This window comes from Dermacentor silvarum, unplaced genomic scaffold, assembly GCF_013339745.2.
Source record: "Dermacentor silvarum isolate Dsil-2018 unplaced genomic scaffold, BIME_Dsil_1.4 Seq661, whole genome shotgun sequence".
In the NCBI taxonomy this organism is placed as follows: Eukaryota; Metazoa; Arthropoda; class Arachnida; order Ixodida; family Ixodidae; genus Dermacentor; species Dermacentor silvarum.
In genome coordinates, this window is record NW_023606592.1 from 1 (window position 1) to 7,513 (window position 7,513).

General features: G+C 46.0%; 1 pseudogene; it reads right to left on the reverse strand.

Annotated features, from left to right (window-relative positions):
- Positions 1-10: 10 nt before the first annotated feature.
- On the reverse strand, positions 11-5,425 carry LOC119435371 (conserved oligomeric Golgi complex subunit 6-like; annotated as a pseudogene).
- Between the last annotated feature and the right edge of the window lie 2,088 nt (positions 5,426-7,513).

The following is a 7,513-nucleotide window of genomic DNA, read 5'->3' on the forward strand; positions in this document are numbered from 1 at the left end:
ACTGGTGTGCCCAGGCCAGCATGTCTCCAGCATAGCGGAGTGGGTCCTTTGCCAGGGACTCGAGAGGCCTGGCCTCCAGTTCCACCCGCACCACCAGTACCGCGGGTGAGAGCATCAATGAGGTGCCGCACAACACAGGCACGCCGTGCATTGGCATACTCGTCCAGCGCATAGCCCCAGAGCAGGGGCGCTCTCGCAGTGCCCCAAAGGCACGAGCCAACAGAGGACCCGGTTCGGCCGCAGCATCAGCGCCGAGAACTCGCACCGGTTCTGGAGCCAGCGATACAGGCGTTCATATGCCGCCTCTTGCTGCAATGACCAAAAGAGGGCGTTGAGCCATTTTGGTTTCCATGTTACACCATTGTCCACATTACGTAAAAAGCTTGTGTAGGTATTGTCAACTATTCATTACTGTATGAAATTTTGGCAGTGCTACTGCACTCGATGCATGTGCAGCAAATTCCTGAGTAAAAAAAGGTGCTTGATTTTAAAGTGTCCCAAACCACAATGGGTTCGAAAATACTTTATATCAATGCAGCTGTGCACTGGCCTACAATGAATGCACAGGCGTAATAATTTTTCGAAATGATGCTGTAATAGCAAAGTAACAGCGACTTGACGAATGACTAAGTGGCTGCTGTGCTTTTTTGCTAGCTTTGTTACCATCCACACAAGCGCTGTCTCTTCCACATGCTCTGTGCAGTGCCGTGAAGGCTATGGGTCACATCACCCCAGAAGAAAGGCTCCTCCACTGTCCCCCGTGCAACGCTGGCTGAATAAAACCTTCACGGAAGAAGCAGTTGTGCACAATGGGCGAGCACCCTATCCTTTCATAACACACCGCTGGCTCTTATCAAATTGGCGCTCTCATCCTTCGTTGACTGACCAGTTGAGAGCTTTTGCACTGGTGATGTCATAAGCACGACCCTGCTGGCATCATGATGTGCAAAGAAGAGATCAGAAAAGCCCGAATAGGACGACAGAATTGTTTGTTTAATTGTGGCTTCCGTGTGGCACGTAGCAGTGCCAAATAATGTAACATGCATAAAAAACTAATGCATGCACAATCAAAGTGCTGCAACCTAGAACAGTTTTCTGTCTTTCTTCAGCACTGCTGCTCTGCTGTGCTCACCAGCTGTAGCACTCCTACTCACCTGGGCGGCGAGTGACTCCATGAGTTGCAGCCCGGCCTGGGCTCGGCTGCTTCGCAGCAGCAGCTTGCAGTGTCATGCATGCGCCTACTCTGGGCCAGCGCATCCAAGAATCGCTCGTCCAGCTGGTCCCGCCGATGGGGCCTCCTGTGCCCCGGAGCAGGGCTGCCTGCTCAGGTGAAGGCTGAAATGCTGCTAGGAAGCCCTGTGCTGCCTGCTGCCGCCCTTCCAAACGCCGTGCCTCAGCTCGTAGCTGGCCCGTGCGGGCAAGAAGATCGCGCGTGTCGCGCTTTACAGAGTGCAAGCGCTCCCATGCCTGCGCACCCCTCGGCCATGGCTGTAATGTCCTCAGACAGAGCACTCATGGATGCCTGCAGGCGTAGAAAAGAGATGGTTCAGAACAGTGTTGGTTTCTTTCTTCATTTATTAATTCCAGATATGTAGGTACACTGGAATGCATAATACCCCTTAAGAATCTCATAACTGAGGAGGTGGGAAAAAAATCCACAGCTATACAGGTACCTGCATAGCTGTGCTTCCATCCTCTAAAATATATTACAGTGACAAAAAAAAAAAAAAAAACTCACAAAATGACTAACAAAACAGAGCACGGAACAGAGTGATGTATATTGACGAAATAATGTTTACAAAAAATATGCAAGCCTCAGGGGAAAAAATGAGAAATTTATACAAATGTCTTTAACAAAAAACCACAACGGGTGGAACACTACAATGAAAAGTTATCAGAGAAACATCTTTTTTATTGTCCCTACATGAAATAATTCTTATTAATAACTCTGTTAAATTAAACCTATTTAGCATTTTTGGCAATACACAATTTATTGCTTGGCGAGTGTAGTTAGTCAGCGAACGTGGAACATGCCAATATTCATGAGATGCTTTTTAATCTCCCTGACATCAGAGCCACTACTCGTCAAGAGGCTGCAAAACTTAACTGTTCTTGCTACAGCAGGAGGAAAACTTGTTATGGCACACAGAGAAGGCAACTGTAACACCTCTCAAGAACATTGCTTAAGTCACTCCATTTGTAGATGCTCTATGTTTTAAATTTTTTTGAGGCCTTTTGGAATGTAAAGCAGAAAATTTTTATCCCATTAATTTTCATGCGCTCTTATCAGTACTTTACATGGTCTCGTTTATGTATAAACTGAAACTGGAAAGTGTGCAGAAATGACGGGCGCTATTGAAGTAATACACATGCAATCTACTGTCAACACGGAAACAAGACATTAGGAGCCAGGCCACCTTAACTCCACCACCTATATTCCAGGCACCTAGCTGAATAGCACCTGCTTTTAAAGTACATGTCTGGTTCAGCCATCTCACTGCAGTGCCAAAGTGATATAAGGGGTTTCACCCATTTTGCAGCCTCGTTTGACTCGCTGCCGAAACAGAAGATGGCTGATTCACCCGCTGATCATCGGCAATGTCCTTGCTGGTGAAAAGAATGTGCCCCGCTATAGATTTGGAAATGCTTCTAACCGATGAAGCCATTGTCGCGAACGTGCTTGCATCGGATAGCGACGGTGACAGTGACGGCAGCGATGACGCGGTAGGACAGGCTGCCTCAACGTTATCCTCGCAGGAGGCCCTGCAGATGATTCAGTCCCTCCGGGGCTTTGTTCTCGCGAGGGACATTTGCGAGATACGGATGTTGGCAAGCTTTGCGTCAAGCAAGCAAGGCTGACTGACATGGGGTTTCCTCGGGCAAGCCTGTGAGATTGAGTGGCGAGATGCTTGTAGCAATCTCGCCCCAGTGTTTCTTCTGGATTTCTTAAGCTGAGAGACTATCGCCGCAACCTTCTCGCATTTTTTAAAAGGCCCCTTTTGAGGCCACCAAAGCGATGCCTCGGGGGAGCTCGCATGTCACTTGATGCCCGTGTTCAGAACCTGGCACAATATAACGGTACATTCTTCATAACATATATCCATACTTCCTAAATGATTACCGATTAACAACAGACTGCCATCAACACAGATGATAAAAGGCAGTGTTTCAATGAAAGCGAAAATAGGACTGGCTGTCATCAGGTTCTTGCAGTTGAAGACAAGCAGAATCATAAGTCTGGTTCAACATGACATACTTGCTTCTTTTAAGTTTGAACTGGATCAATGTGGAGAATGCAGCCCGACAAAGGCATCAGCAGGCAGTGCTAGTCAGTGACGTGTCTCTACAATAGTCCCCACAGACGCCTTGGGGATTATGCAGTACACAAATTGACAAGCACTAACAAGCACATTGTATATGTATCTTATCGTCTTAACATTATCCTGCACAACATACAAGATAAAGCAATGCTCCCTGCAGAAGAGCATGTGTGTGTGCAGATTGAAGGCCTCGGTTGCGTATTATCAGGCTGATTATCCAATGTTTTCAAACCATCTTCAGTTAGGAGGCCAGAATACACAACTGGCACCATTTGCATTGAGTACAATACACAATAAGGCATGTCTATTGGGGAGTTGCTATCACTGGCCAAGAGATTTTTTTTTAAATATGTGTAATGCAGTAGACCATATTGAATGATACAAGAGCTATAAGAACGTGCTTCAGGCTTTACACAGCATAATGATGTCCGCACAAAAGCATCACAAACAGCCTCTCCCAGTGCTTAGGGAACAATCACCACAGTTTCGACTCTCAATGGAATTGCCAGAACAGACTTGACGCTCAATAACAGTGTGGTCGTAACAGGGTGCACAGCATTGTCTGCTGGCCATCTACGTAATGCTTCATCATCATCAGCCTACAGAACAAAGGCATCTCCAATAACCCCTTCTTGCACTAGCTTATTCCAACTTACGCCTGCAAATTTCCAAATTTCATCTCTGCTGTCCTCGATTGTGCTTCCCTTCCCTTGGTACCCATTCTATAACTCTAATGGTCCACCGGTTATCTGCCCTACGCATAACATGGCCTGCCCAGCTCCATTTATTTCTCTAAATGTCAACTTAGTGCTTAGCTTCAATTTACTACTTATAAGTGTAAAGACAAACACAGATAAAATCAAAACATTCTCATGCTCACTTCGTTGTTTGCTTTGTTTACTTTGGAACAAGGCCACATAATGAATTACATTAGTTAGGCATGTTTATACAAAGAACCCATCTCACCACAAGTGCTGTGCCATTACTTATCAATATTTGGCAGAACGGTAACAAGAAGACGACGACAACCTCCGTTACTGCACCCTAATATTTATATATTTTATGCGTGATTTAACATCTCTCATTTTTAAGTAGGTGTGTTTTCACTATGCAATAAGAACCAGCGCTCAGCATAAGAAACTTCAACTGTGTGCGCAGCAGCCGAGTTTTCTCTGTTCACTTTAATACCCCTTTTCATGGCCGTTCTTACTCATTTCTGATAATACCTCTGGGCCCCTTCAAAATACAAACGTAATTACTTCGTGTGGCGTGCGCAGAAATTGGCGTCCGTACACGCCCCATATGCGTAGCAAGTGCAGAGACACCGAGCGCACAGAAGGGCACCACAACGCGACACGCAGCGCGCCGGGCGCGTCGTATCGTATGTTTGTCCTCCTGTGTGTTCGTGCTTTAAGCACACTGACGTGAGTTACGAACTGGTCCACAAGATCACTCTCGGAAAAAAAAAAAAAGCAAAAGAAAATCCGGCACGCAAATCGCTCATCATCCTTACGTCACGACGTCCCTCTGAAAATACCTGCCTTGCGCAACCTGAAATCACCCTCCCACCCACCGCACTCCAAGGTGGCTGTGGTGAAGTTGAGGTGGGATCGTGATCGCAAAATTCATCTGAGTGAAAGCCGTGCCTTAAGGTCGCTGAAAGACTGGACGAATTCCTCGTTGATGGCCAAGCTCCGCTTCTCAAGATCGCCTCGCAAGCGCCGGCGTGTGCGAATGTTGTTGTCCGTGAAGAACTCGGACAGGGACCGCAGGGCCTCAAGGGTCTCACGGTCATTTTCCAGTCGAGCCTCGAGCAGTTTGTTGAGTTTGCGACTGAGCGGGTTGCTGCTCGAGCTTTTGTCACCGCCGCCGGCCGCTTCCACGTCCTCGGGAATTTGTTCGACGGCCATGGTCGTTCTTTTCGCAACACCGCCCTGCTCGCGACGATTGTCGCCCCAGGTGCAATGCAAGGCGGAATGCAGACGTTTACACTACTGCGCTACATCACTACAGCTGACACACACAACATAACACACGCTGGCACTTTGGGTACTTTTCATCGACGCGCAACTTAACGTGAAACAGCCAAATAGCAACCGACCGTGACAATAACAATTGCATAATGAAGTGCTTATTTTCACGGCAATTTTTTTTAAGTGAGACGATTTAAACAACAAACAATTTAAAGCCACCATAAACATTTTACGCCTTATAAGCTAGTTAACCGAGCATATACATTTACATTATTTATGATTACAAACGGTAATTGATGTTTACATCCAGTTTTTTTTATAATTTTTTCACTGCGCATTGATTCAGCCAGCAGCTAGGCTGAGCTAGAGTGTATAATTAGGTCACTCTAGCTGAGCCAAGCCGAGCCGGGGCTAACAGAGCGGGAATCTTTACGGCGGGAACAACGCTCTACGCAAACTTTCGGATCCTTCCAACGTGGTTACGAACTTTAATTCCTCTGTTGTGACCATCTTCGATACGTGTGTCGTTCCTCACATGTCTCCGTGTTCCAGCTTGCCGTTTTTTTTTTTTAATTTCACGCTGGCTTTATCAAGGACGTTAAAAAAATGTATAACCTCCTTGGGCTTTATACTTGGAAATGCTAGTGCGGAAGAAAAACCCTAAAAACTGAAGGACAATGGCGTGCAACAGTAAGTGATCGTCGTTACTCGTTATTCTTTATTTTTCTTCTAGTTGTCTACGTAGTCGCGCATGTGCCGCAAGTGTTTTCGACGTTAGGGAGTTCCCAGACGTACAGTACTGCACAATTAAGTTGAGGGTGTTTCGCAGCCTTCGTAGTGAGGCGAAATACCGACGACATCAGTTTTCGGCGCGTCCACTGCGCTAAGAGCCAATCTAATTAGTTTTCGTCCTCTGGTTAACCTGCGGTATCTTCCGCTAAAGCACTTGAACTTTGCGCTCCTATTTGAGAGAAATATAGCAGTTCTGGCGCAACGTTTGCCGTACGTGTGATACAGCAGCCATGATGTTCGACGTGCAGTCACTCCGGCACGGTGACCGGAGTCGTAAAATACAGCCGCGCCGTCGAATGTCATGGCGAAGTTTCGGAGGTGAGAGAGTTTTCTCGTGACGTTGAGCATTCGGCAGAAGCAAGAGTTTGAGAACTCACAACGAGTGAAGCCATTTTTCCAATTTCCAAGAATTCACAACTCTATGCTACATCTACTGACACTTTAGTGGTCACCAGTGGGGGTGGGCTTGAGGGGGGAGGAAAGGAACAGGGAGAGAAGCTAGGTGAAGGAAACTATTTACGTAATGTACAATGAGGTAAAATAAATAAGTAAAAGCAAACTATGAAAAGATTAAAGCCATAGTTCACTTATATTGTCAGGGGGCAGTGACGGTCAATGACACAGTAGCAAAACTGTGAACTTCGGTAACTGATAATGTACACTCTATAATATACTGCACTCATTCTCTTCTAGTGCATGCTGCTCATCTTTTGTGTGTGGGGAAAAATGGAAAAAAATCATGTCAGCAAGCATTCTATTAGCAGTGAACTTACGTTAATCGCTACACCAAAGCAGTCTTGCCACTCTATAGATGGCTTGCACTGACATCATTGTAGCTGCCATGTTGGTGCACCGACACGATAAGCTGGGTCCGTAATGTCACGTGAAAGCTTCAATAAGATGGATTGGACTGAAGTGCTCGTAGTCGCCATGTTGGTGCACCGACACAGTGATAAGGTGGGTGCGTGACGTCATGTGAAAGCTATCAATAGGTGTGTTCCCACGATTTCACCGTGGTGATTGCCTGTATATCTCAACTTCATGGAACATTGCAGTATTTGGCTGCCTGCAATTTATCACATTTAGTTCCAAGAGAAGTGTGCTGCTGTATGGAGATATGCATTTCATGAAACAATTCACATAAAAAAAAAATTATTTGCCAGTCGGTGTTTGCGCATTCTGCAACGTTATTGCTCAACACAATAGGCCCAGATATTTCTAAAGTCAGCAGTTAGCTTATGTACGTGTACTGACCTTGCTCTTCTCCTATGGGTTTAATTATGGAAAACTTGGCAGCGGACCAGTTGGTTGTGTGATAAAATTTTGTGTGATAAAAGAAACTTGTGTGATAAAAATTTTGAAAAAAACACTCTGGAGCATGTGCAAACACAAGACAATCGAAGCATGCCATTACGGTTGCTCCTCATG